The following is a 12,145-nucleotide window of genomic DNA, read 5'->3' as shown; positions in this document are numbered from 1 at the left end:
CTTCCCTGAACAGGGCTGCCTTAAGATGTCTCCTGAATGTCAGGTAGTTGTTTATCGCTTTGACATCTGCTGGAAGGGCGTTCCACAGGGCGGGCGCCACTACCGAGAAGGCCCTCTGCCTGGTTCCCTGTAGCTTTGCTTCTCGCAATGAGGGAACCGCCAGAAGGCCCTCGGTGCTGGACCTCAGCGTCCGGGCAGAATGATGGGGGTGGAGACGCTCCTTCAGGTATACTGGACCGAGGCCGTTTAGGGCTTTAAAGGTCAGCACCAACACTTTGAATTGTGCTCGGAAACGTACTGGGAGCCAATGCAGGTCTTTCAAGACCGGTGTTATATGGTCTCGGCGGCCGCTCCCAGTCACCAGTCTAGCTGCCGCATTCTGGATTAGTTGTAGTTTCCGAGTCACCTTCAAAGGTAGCCCCACGTAGAGTGCATTGCAGTAGTCCAAGCGGGAGATAACCAGAGCATGCACCACTCTGGCGAGACAGTCTGCAGGCAGATAGGGTCTCAGCCTACGTACCAGATGGAGCTGGTAAACAGCCGCCCTGGACACAGATTTGACCTGTGCCTCCATGGACAGCTGTGAGTCCAAAATGACTCCCAGGCTGCGCACCTGGTCCTTCAGGGGCACAGTTACCCCATTCAGGACCAGGGAATCCTCCACACCCGCCCGCCTCCTGTCCCCCAAAAACAGTACTTCTGTCTTGTCAGGATTCAACCTCAATCTGTTAGCCGCCATTGTGTTTAAGCTTCTGTTCGACTTAAAAATATATAGTAATATAGATCATCATGATATGTGTGCAAAGGGGGCTGCGGAATAGGAAAGACGAGGGTGCGTGGAAATGAGGGTAGTCTGTGTGCAAGGGAGAGCTGAGGAAAGTGAGGAGTGGGAGATAAGAAGGGTGAAGGTGAACATCGGGGTACAAAGGGGGTTGCAAAAAAGGAGGGAGTAGGAGGTGTAGGAATGGGGGTGAAGATGAAAGCAGGGGCACGAAAGGGCCTGAAGAATAGCTGGGGATGGTGAATTTGTAATTGGTTGCAAGGTGGAAAAGGTGCTTATTAGTTGCAGTGTATGGAAGGAGGGTGGACAGCAAGAAGAGCAAACCTCTCCATTCTGAAGAAAATCAGCCCTGAGTGCTCACTGGAAGGACAGATCCTGAAGCTGAGGACCCAATCCTTTGGCCACCTCATGAGAAGAGAAGACTCCCTGGAAAAGACCCTGATGTTGGGAAAGATGGAGGGCACAAGGAGAAGGAGATGACAGAAGACGAGATGGTGGGACAGTGTTCTGGAAGCTACCAGCATGAGTTTGACCAAACTGCGGGAGGCAGTGGAAGACAAGAGTGCCTGGAGTGCTCTGGTCCAGGGGGTCACGAAGAGTTGGACATGACTAAATGACTAAACAACAACAACAAATGGAAGGAGGGACGCGGGTGGGGCTGTGGGTTAAACCACAGAGCCTAGGATTTGCCAATCAGAAGGTCGGCGGTTTGAATCCCCGTGACAGGGTGAGCTCCCGTTGTTCGGTCCCTGCTCCTGCCAACCTAGCAGTTCGAAAGCACATCAAAGTACAAGTAGATAAATAGATAAAACCTTCAGTGGGAAGGTAAACGACGTTTCCGTGCGCTGCTCTGGTTCGCCAGAAGCGGCTTAGTTATGCTGGCCACATGACCCAGAAGCTGTACACCGGCTCCCTTGGCCAATAAAGTGAGATGAGCGCTGCAACCCCAGAGTCGGCCACAACTGGACCTAATGGTCAGGGGTCCCTTTACCTTTACCTACGGAAGGAGGAAGATACAGGTTTCTAAGGGGAGGAGAGACATGGGCATGAAGGTGAAAATGGGTGCAGAGCAGGCCTGCAGAACAGAAGTGGCTTCACAAATGGAGCTAGGAAAGTGAAAAGCAAGCTTAGCAGCTCTATGCAGGGATTTTTCCCCCAGCAGGAACTCTCTGAAACTGAATTCCAGGCACCTCTTAGGTGGGCGCCATTAGCATTATAAGATAACAAGAGAGATGAAGGAGCGTCTCCACCCCCATCAAGGCCAAGGCCTTCTGGCGGTTACCTCACTACGAGAAGCAAAGCTACAGGGAACCAGGCAGAGGGCCTTCTCAGTACAGTGGGACCTCGGGTTAAGAACTTGATTTGTTCTGGAGGTCTGTTCTTAACTTGAAACTGTTCTTAACCTGAGGTACCACTTTAGCTAATGGGGCTTCCCACCGATGCCGCGCGATTTCTGTTCTCATCCTGAAGCAAAGTTCTTAACCCGAGGTACTATTTCTGGGTTAGCGGTGTCTGTAACCTGAAGCGTATGTAACCCGAGGTACCACTGTAGTGGCGTCTGCCCTGTGGAACTCCCTCCCACCAGATGTCAAAGAGATAAACAACTACCTGACATTTAGAAGACATCTGAAGGCAGCCCTGTTTAGGGAAGTTTTCAATGTGTGATATTTTAATGTATTTTTAATCTTTGTTGGAAGCCGCCCAACTTTGTTGGAAGTGTCTGGGGAAACTCAGCCAGATGGGTGGGGTACAAATAATAAATGATGATGATGATGGCAAGTTGCTGCACCTCTTTTTCTAGAAAAATAGCACTGGATGGGGTGGGAAGGGGTAGCTCTGGAGGTGTTGAGGCTGAGGGGCAGGGTTGAGTCACAGCCCCTACGTTCTGCATAAAAGCAGTTAATTTAGCTTTAGCTATTCCTGTTTTAGTCAAAGCAGCCAGAAGTTTTTTTTCCCCCTTCTCAATCAGAGCATTTCCAAAGGAGAGGCTTGGAGGATTTGTGAAGGCATCGGAGGAATGCACAAGAGGGATGTCTGGACTTGTTGGGTCTGGCAGCTCCAGGTGGGATTTGTAGCTGGATTATGCTGCAGTTCATAGGCCTTAAGGGATTTATGGGGTGGGGGTACTCATGAAGGATGAAGCCAGTGGAGAGAAAGCAAAATAAACAACAAGTGCTTGGTGGGTGGGAGCAAGAAATACGAGAGCAGCAAATGAGGGGGGGGGGTGGAAATCCAGGGTTGGGGGTTTTTTTGGCAGACCACTGAAGGATAAGCTCAGGCGAGTTCTTGGCTTCCATCATTGTAACCAGAAGTTCAAGTGGCATAAAGCATATTATAGCCGCCTAGGCTGGTATCCAGGTTGTCACTCTATGTCAAGGTTGGAGTTAGATGTGGGTCAGAACGAAGAGGTCAAATTCAGTTGTCAGTGTACAGTCGTACCTTGGAAGTCAAATGGTATCCATTCCAGAAGTCCGTTTGATTTCTGAAAACATTCGAAAACCAAAGCGCTGGCATTGGGCTACACCAAACTCACCGTCAAATCACATGTCTGTGGCCACAGCATGAAGCACAAAAATGATACTTCCACTGTTTCATTCAGATTTTTTTTCTTGTTTTCCTCCTCTAAAAGCTATGTGCGTGTTATGGTCAGGTGCGTGTTATCGAGCGAAAAATACGGTATACCTTTCCCCAAAAGCCGGAAGCTTTTCTGCTGGGCTTGATAGGAAAGGAAATTGCAAAGGGGGACCAAAGATTATTTATGTATGCAACAACTGCTGCCAGAATTTTATTAGCCCCAAAGTGGAAATTACAGGATTTACCAATGGTGGAGGAGTGGCAGATGAAAATGATGGATTATGCAGAATTAGCAAAACTGACCTGCAGAATCCGAAATCAGGAGGAATCAAAATTCCAAAGAGATTGGAGTATATTTATAGAGTATATAAATAATAACTGTAGAAGTCTGAAGGCATTAGCAGGACTGAAATAAGTCTTACAATGTGGACTTGACAAAACAAAGAAACTGCGAGATATGGACTGTAATAGGAAAACCGGTTGGCAGGAGGGAGGGAAGTCTTCACTCGGCAGAGCGGTGGAAAAGAAGTTATGTGAATGATGGTTGAAATTTATTGTTTTTTCTTTGTTTAAAGTGAAAATTAATAAAAATTATATTAAAAAAGGAAGTCAAACGGAATCCATTCCAGAAGTCCGTTCGACTTCTGAAAACATTCGAAAACCAAAGCACTGCTTCTGATGTAGGAAGCTCCTGCAGCCAATCAGAAGCCGCGAAAGCCCCGTTGGACGAATGTTTGCACACCAAAACAGTCACTTCCGGGTTTGCAGAGTTCGGGAGCCAAAATGTCTGAGTACCAAAGCGTTTGGGATCCAAGGTACAACTGCAGTTCACTCTTTATTCAAGGAAACGGCATACAACTCAGCAACGCTTCCTAGTAGGTCTTGCCCTTATGGAGCAGTTGCCAGGGCTGAAGGTTGTGGGGCTACCTTTGAAGGTGACCCGGAAACTGCAATAAATCCAGAATGCGGCAGCTAGACTGGTGACTGGGAGTGGCCGCCAGGACCACATAACACCGGTCCTGAGAGATCTGCATTGGCTCTCAGTACGTTTCTGAGCACAATTCAAAGTGTTGGTGCTGACCTTTAAAGCCCTAAACAGCCTCGGTCCAGTATATCTGAAGGAGCGTCTCCACCCCCATCATTCAGCCCAGACACTGAGATCCAGCGCCAAGGGCCTTCTTGCGTTCCCTCATTGCAAGAAGCAAAGCTACAGGGAACCAGGCACAGGGCCTTCTCGGTAGTGGCGCCCACCTTGTGGAACACCCTTCCTTCAGATGTGAAGGAAATAAGCAGCTATCCTATCTTTAAAAGACACCTGAAGGCAGCCCTGTTCAGGGAAGTTTTTAATATTTAATCTGTACTGTTTTAAACACTTGATTGGGAGCCGCCCAGAGTGGCTGTGGAAACTCAGCCAGATGGGCGGGGGATAAATAATAAATTATCATCCTCATCATCATTATTATAAGATCCCTGCCTTCCACCTCTTCCAAGGCTCCTCCTCTCACAGATGTTTCCCAAGCAGCTACAAACTGTGCCTGCACACCTTTGGCCTCTGGTTGGCTCTCCTCATTATCCTGGAGCTGGAGAGGGAGTTTCCCAGGATTCTTCAGCAGTCTCTTGACCTCCGTCCTCTGCTTCAGCCTCGGAGTCTGAACTGCTCCGTCACAGGTTCCTCCTGCTCACCAAACCCTGTTGTCGCTTCAATATCCAGTCCCTCCTCCCAATCTCCCCCCTCTGACCTCTCCTCTGTGACCCACCACCAATCCCTGGGCTCTGAGCCTTTCTCCTCTGGGATTTCCCTTGCGGGGTTCCCTGGCTGGTGTCTCCCACCACTCTTCGTCCAGCCAGTCCAAATAAAGTAACACTGTCCCCTTTCACTTGCCCTGGCAATGCACAGAAAGCGAAAACGTCTTTAAAGCTGGGAAAATTGTGGAAATGAACTGGGAAGACGCTAAGAGCTGTTTGACAATGGAAGGGACTCCCTAGGGAGGTTGTGGACTCTCCTTCCTTGGAGGTTTTTAAGCAGAGGTTGGCTGGCCATCTGTCATGGATGCTGAGATTCCTGCCTTGCAGGGGGTTGGACTAGATGGCCCTCGGAGCCTCTTTCAACTCTACAATTACATGATTCTAGGAAAAAAGGATGGAAGTGAGAGCTGGACCAGAAAGAAGGCTGATCACCGAAGAATTGATGCTTTTGAATTATGGTGCTGGAGGAGACTCAGCTCTCAAGAGTCCCATGGACTGCAAGAAGATCAAACGCATCCATTCTGAAGGAAATCAGCCCTGAGTGCTCACAGGAAGGACAGATCCTGAAGCTGAGGCTCCAAGACTTTGGCCACCTCATGAGAAGAGAAGACTCCCTGGAAAAGACCCTGATGTTGGGAAAGATGGAGGGCACAAGGAGAAGGGGATGACAGAGGACGAGATGGTGGGACAGTGTTCTTGAAGCTACCAGCATGAGTTTGACCAAACTGCAGGAGGCAGTGGAAGTCAGGAGTGCCTGGCGTGCTCTGGTCCAGGGGGTCACGAAGAGTCGGACACGACTAAACAACTAAACAAAACAAAACAAAAGGAAAAAGGGAATTCCTAGGCAGCTAAAGTGGTGCTCTCTGAATGTTATTGGACCCTGGCTTCCATCATATCTGAGCACTGGTCATGCTACCTGATGCTGATGGATGTTGGGGGTCCATCTGAAGGGTACCTGTTTGGCTATTCTTGCTCTTAAACTGTAGGCCAGCCTTTCTCAACCTGTGGGTCCCCAGATGTTGTTGAACTACAACTCCCATCACCCCTAGCTAGCAAGGCCAGAGCTCAGGGATGATGGGAGTTGTAGTCCAACAACATCTGGGGACCCACAGGTTGAGAATCACTGCTGTAGGCGAAGTCACTGGGGACACGGGGACATGTCTCCCAAGCGCTGGAGGGGAAATTGTCATTCTCTGGTTGTGGGAGGAGCCCAAATTTTCAAATTTTATTGAACACAATTTGTAATGAAGCAGGCAAGATGGTTGGCTGTGCAGCACAAGCCGACCAACTTATGTGTGTCCTTGGACAGTCCAGCAAGGCTATATTCTCTTCTATAATGGCCGCTAAGCTTACTTTTTGTAGTTTATTCTTTCTGTTTAAAGGAAGTAGTAGTAGTAACCAAAATAAGAAGCAGAGGAAACTGTTAGGTTTTCGTTTTGGCAGTTTTATTAAAAATTAAAAAACAAAACAAAAACATACCCCAAAATACTTAAATTGATGCTATGTAATCCATTTGTACACTCACAGTTAAGGTGCTAAAACAACAAAACCGAGGAGGACACGGGGGCACTGTAAACGAGGAGATCAAATATACGAGGAGCTTAGTGCAAGTTGAACCAGTTAGCAGCAGAGGTCAGGAACCATGCTAGCAATGCAAGCGTTTCTGCTACAGGTGAACCTTGCACAAACACAGAATTGTTTTTCCTATTTCAGAGAGATAGCAAACCAGAAAACCTGAAACAAGAGACAAGCAATAATGGGAAAGGGAGGGATGGAGATGACCAGAGGTTCTGGTTTCCTAAGTACTGCTGTTAAGAGCGGAAAATCCCATTAATATGAAAGAGGAAGGGGGAACCAGCCCACATCTGTCAGGATTTCCTGCCATTTTGACCTCTTACCCCTCAGTTGGATCCTTCACTGACAAGGAGAGAGCCCACATCCACTAGCTCGTGACATCTAAGGAAGTACTGAAAAATACAGCACTGAAGGGTCAACTTGCTTAGAGGTCAGATCTAGTTTTCTTTGAGGTATACAGTAGATGGATTTTGCTACCTGCATGGGATATAAGAAGGAATCCCCAACATGGTGCTTTGGGCAACAGCTCCCATCAGCTCCACCCAGAATGGCCAGTGGTCAGGGATGATGGAAGCTGTAGTCCAATATGTGAAGGTCAACAGGGTTGGGGAAGACTGTTCTAGATGGCTTGGCTACATGGTTCTGAACTCCATGGGAGCTGAAGCAAGGCGATTTTTAAGTCTGCTGGGAAGAACGAACTGTGCCCTCCACAAAATTGAATGAATTCACAATAATATGGGATTTGAGGCTGTCTTGGTGGCAATGGAGAGGAAACATGGTGCCATTCTTCTGAAATGATAGAAATTAGGATCCAGGAAGACCTCAACAGATTACAATCCTATCATTCTATAGTTCGAGAACTGGACTTTCAATAGGGACAAATGTAAGGTTCTCCATTCAGGCATGAATGATCAGATGCACAAATATAGGATGGGGGGCACCTGGCTTGACAGCAGTACATGTGAGAAGGATCTAGGGGGTCTTAGCAGATCACAAGGTTAACATGCGTCAACAGTGTGATGCAGCAGAAAAAAATAACATAAATCTAATGCTATTCTAGGCTGCATCAACAGAAGCCTAGTGTCCCAATCAAGGAAAGTAATAGTACAATTCTATTCTGCCTTGGTCAGACCATACCTAGAGTCCTGTGTCCAGTTCTGGGCACCACAATTTAAGGATATCAAAAAGCTGGAATGTGTGTGGAGGAGGGTGGCTAAGATAATAATAATAATTTATTATTTATACCCCGCCCATCTGGCTGAGTTTCCCCAGCCACTCTGGGCGGCTCCCAATCAAGTGTTAAAAACAATACAGCATTAAATATTAAAAACTTCCCTGAACAGAGCTGCCTTCAGATGTCTTTTAAAGATAGGATAGCTGCTTATTTCCTTGACATCTGATGGGAGGGCGTTCCACAGGGCGGGCGCCACTACCGAGAAGGCCCTCTGCCTAGTTCCCTGTAACCTCACTTCTCGCAATGAGGGAACCGCCAGAAGGCCCTCAGCGCTGGACCTCAGTGTCTGGGCTGAATGATGGGGGTGGAGACGCTCCTTCAAATTGATTTCAAATCGCAAGAAGGGAGATTCTGACTAAGCATTAGGAATATATTTTTGGCTACCTTGGAAGGGGTGGGCTCTCTCCTTCATTGGAGAAAAACACCAGCAATCTTCTTCACATCCGTGTGCCCCTTTTATACCCAGGACTACAGCCAAGGATTGAAAATAACAGAGCTTACATTAAAAACTCTGCTCTGTTGTACCTCATCACACTCGACAGAAGAATTCTTGCTGATGCCTGAAGCTATACCCATTTAAGCCAAATCTAGCTACACTCCAATGGCATTTTGCAAAAGCCAAGGGGAGCGGAAAGGGGGGACCCTTTGCAAAACTAAGTATCAATAAACATAATCCCTTTGCTGTTACAAAAAAAATCCCTCTCCTATTCTGATTTACTTTAATCCCTGCCCCAAGCAGTAGAGGGTTTGGCTTTTTATGAGCCTGTGTAGCTAAAGCAGAGCAGCTTCTTTGGCGAACCAGGAAGTGGTACATGCTGCAAGCTGGCCTAGCAATCTATCCACTTCCCCACAGCCAGAGCAGAACAATGTGGCAGAGGCATTTCAAGCAATTTGTGGCTTTTTCCTAGTATTTTAGGCATGCATGCAGTCCGAGGACTCAACTATACAGCCGCAAATAAAACGTTTGAAGTGTGTTTCAAATATACAGTGTGACACTAGATGGCGATAGTAAGCCTTATGGAAAATCCATTGTATTTTTAAAAAACGCTTAAAAAACAACAACAGCATTTTCAGAACATTTTTAATATGCGTGTAGATTCCACCCAAGAGGCCATTTCTGCAGTGAATGCCACAGGAATCCAAGCCTCTATGTGCATTGTGATATAAACAGAGCAGCCCCCCAAATTTACTTGGGAGCTGGTGCAAGCTTATAATAATAATTTATTATTTATACCCTGCCCATCTGGCTGGGCTTCCCTAGCCACTCTGGGCGGATCCAACAAAATATTAAAATACAGTAATGCATCAGACATTAAAAGCTTCCCGAAACAGGGCTGCCTTCAGATGTCTTCTAAAAGTCAGAAAGTTGTTTATTTCCTTGACATCTGATGGGAGGCCGTTCCACAGGGCTGGTGCCACCACTGAGAAGGCCCTCTGCCTGGTTCCCTGTAACTTTACTTCTCGCAGTGAGGGAACTTCTAGAAGGCTCTCGGTGCTGGACCTCAATGTCCGGGTAGAACGATGGGGGTGGAGATGCTCCTTCAGCTATACTGGACCGAGCTTAGGTTGCACCCCAGATGTGCATTTATGTAGAGGGGTGCAGCAGCTGTAGAAGTGCACTGCCACCCAGCCCCACCCCACCTTTTAAGTAGCATCAGGCTTAGGAGAAGTGCAGAAGAGGCGGTGGGAAGCTAAGACAGGTTAGGGCAGGGGTCAGCAAACTTTTCCAGCAGGGGGCTGGTCCACTGTCCCTCAGACCTTGTGGGGGGCCGGACTATACTTTGGGTGTGTGTGTGGAATGAATGAATTCCTATGCCTCACAAATAACCCAGAGATGCATTTTAAATAAAAGGACACATTCTACTCCTTTGTACCCATTGTTGTCTTTTTAATTGTATATATTGCTTGTTTTATGTTGCTATGGCCGTTGGCTAATGCGAATAAAGTTTATCTATCTATCTATCTCATGTAAAAACACGCTGATTCCTAGACTGTCTGGGGGCCAGATTTAGAAGGCAACTGGGCTGGATCCAGCCCCCAGGCCTTAGTTTGCCTACCCATGGGTTAGGGGCTTGTAACATCACATTTTCTACCTCCATGCTCACCAGAGTATGCTTTTCTTTTTTTGAAAGATACTGGATTAGCAACTTATTTTGTTGAAATAGGTTAAACTATTAGTAGAAAAACGACGGGGGGAGGGGGAGGAGAGAAGATGAGAAAACTAGTATTTGATTTGGAGAGTATATGTGTTATTTGAGGAGGAGAAAGGGAGGAGCAAGGAAGTCTCATTGCATCAGATAAAACTTGCGCCTGCTGCTGTTTGCCAGGTTGCCCAGCATCCAGCCTTAGCTAGGCTACCCTTTTCATTTGAGGAAATGAGAAGCTCAAGCAATTCCAGATTTTCCAAAGGTAGCCGTGGGGTGGTTTCTTACGGAGTAGCATTTAAATCCCAGGTTCTCCAAGGTTTTCCCTGCGGGGAGTGAGGTCCCCTCACCTTCCACCCACGCCCGCTTTCTTGCAATACTATCAAATGTTAGGAACCACAAATTCTATAAAAACGAAACAATGCTTTGTCACAATCCTCAAGCACTAGCATCAGAGTGTAGGTGTTTGGCATGTTTCCTGCACATCATATAGCAGAAACAGATCAGATGGGTGAAGCATATTAAGAGAAAGCAACTGTACATTTCCCAGCAATAGTGTTACAGAGCAATAGGTGAGGTAGGTTCGAACACAAGCCAGTGCTTCCTTGTGGCAACAATTCAAACACTTGCCAATAGCTGCCTTAGAAAAATCAAGTCTACTTCCCAAAAGCGGTGTGGGCAACGTTTTCAGCAAGGGCTGTTAATTTGCATATATGAATTACTCATTTGCATATCATTCACAGGAGTGCACAAGTACATGGCCAAAGCTGGTGGACAAGTCATACTTAAAACCAGACCCCATGTACATTCACTCAGAAGCAAGGCCCACTCTGTCCAGTGAGATTTACTAGCTTGTATGTTTAAGATGGCAATCTTAATCGGATATCCCTGTTTTGAAAGCGCAAACCCAAAGGTTGGGAACCTTAAGCTGCCCCTTGAATCTTGAGTTTTTCAAATAAAGTGGGGGAGGGGGGGAGTTGAGGCCAGCTTCACATTTGGGCTGGGATTCAAAATGCCACTTGAGGTTCACCCACAGGATTGAGGACCTTTGCCCCTTAACAGCAGCCCCCCTTGCTGTATCCCAAATTGCTGTGAGAAAGTTCCCTTATTTTCCAGAGCTGTTTGGCATGCCCTGCAGGAGGGCTGCTTCTAGCAGGAAGCACAAGCCCCAGGGAAGTGCAGGTTTGGGGATCTCAGCCCCTGCAATCTGTTTCTCACGTCAAGAGTCTTCGGTGCACTGGTGGCGTCTTGAATCCAGGAAGGTCACCGTGGCCACAGCTGTATGGACTAAGGTCCCCCTCCCTCAAATAACCCACATGGAAGTCCCGACTCAGAAGTGCTTAGGCTGTCGTCAGCTACCCCTGAACTAAATGCATGGTTCAAATGTGCCTGCCTTCAGCACCTGCACCGTCAAAGTTATCCTAACAACAACATTTGCAAAAGGAAGCTAAGCGCACTCCACAAAGAATTCCCTCAGCCCTATTCTGAACCTGATTTAAGGAACCGGGTGGAAAAAGCCTCATTTGCTCTGCATGTCTTCCACTTCTCTTTCTTGAGCCTGGCTTGCGAAGTGACGAGCAAATTCAAACTTTTCTCTCCTTAATGACTGTTCTCAGGCCTTGGCCAAAACACACTTCATTAAACAAGCCAACAGTTTAGCAAGTGTATGAATGGGTCCACTTGCCCTTCCCTTCTCAAACAGCACCCCAGTTCCCATTATGTCTTAATAGAGGTCATTAACCCCCCCCCATAGAATGCCCTAGATACAGCAGGAGCTGTTCAAGGCACTGAGGCTGAAAGGGGTCAGGGATGGGGGTATTTACACAATATTCGTCAGGAGAACAAAAGGTAGCTAAATTGTCAAAATCCATTTCCCTCTCGCATCCATGTTGGGCTTGAGAGGCGACTGATACAGTTTGGGAACTAACGCCCACTTCCCTTCTTCCCTGTGTAAAAACTGTAAACAAGTAGGAAATTGGAACATTTTCTACAAAAGCACAGACGATACAAGAAGCTAAGTACCATTTGTTCATACCCACCCACCCTCCCTCCCTCCCAGAGACTAGCAATTTCAGTTAAGAGCAGACACCC

General features: G+C 47.3%; 1 long non-coding RNA gene across 1 annotated transcript; it reads left to right on the top strand.

The window, feature by feature from the left end:
- Positions 1 to 5,944: 5,944 nt before the first annotated feature.
- Positions 5,945 to 9,386, top strand: LOC309529813. The gene is made up of 2 exons (XR_014218484.1): positions 5,945 to 9,207; positions 9,306 to 9,386. It is a non-coding gene; the product is annotated as an uncharacterized lncRNA (long non-coding RNA).
- Positions 9,387 to 12,145: the final 2,759 nt, after the last annotated feature.

The sequence above is a fragment of the Podarcis vaucheri genome (assembly GCF_965113315.1).
Source record: "Podarcis vaucheri genome assembly, chromosome: 3".
Taxonomy (NCBI): domain Eukaryota; kingdom Metazoa; phylum Chordata; class Lepidosauria; order Squamata; family Lacertidae; genus Podarcis; species Podarcis vaucheri.
The sequence above is the reverse complement of the archived record's forward strand: the minus strand, read 5'-3'. Positions and strand labels throughout refer to the sequence as shown.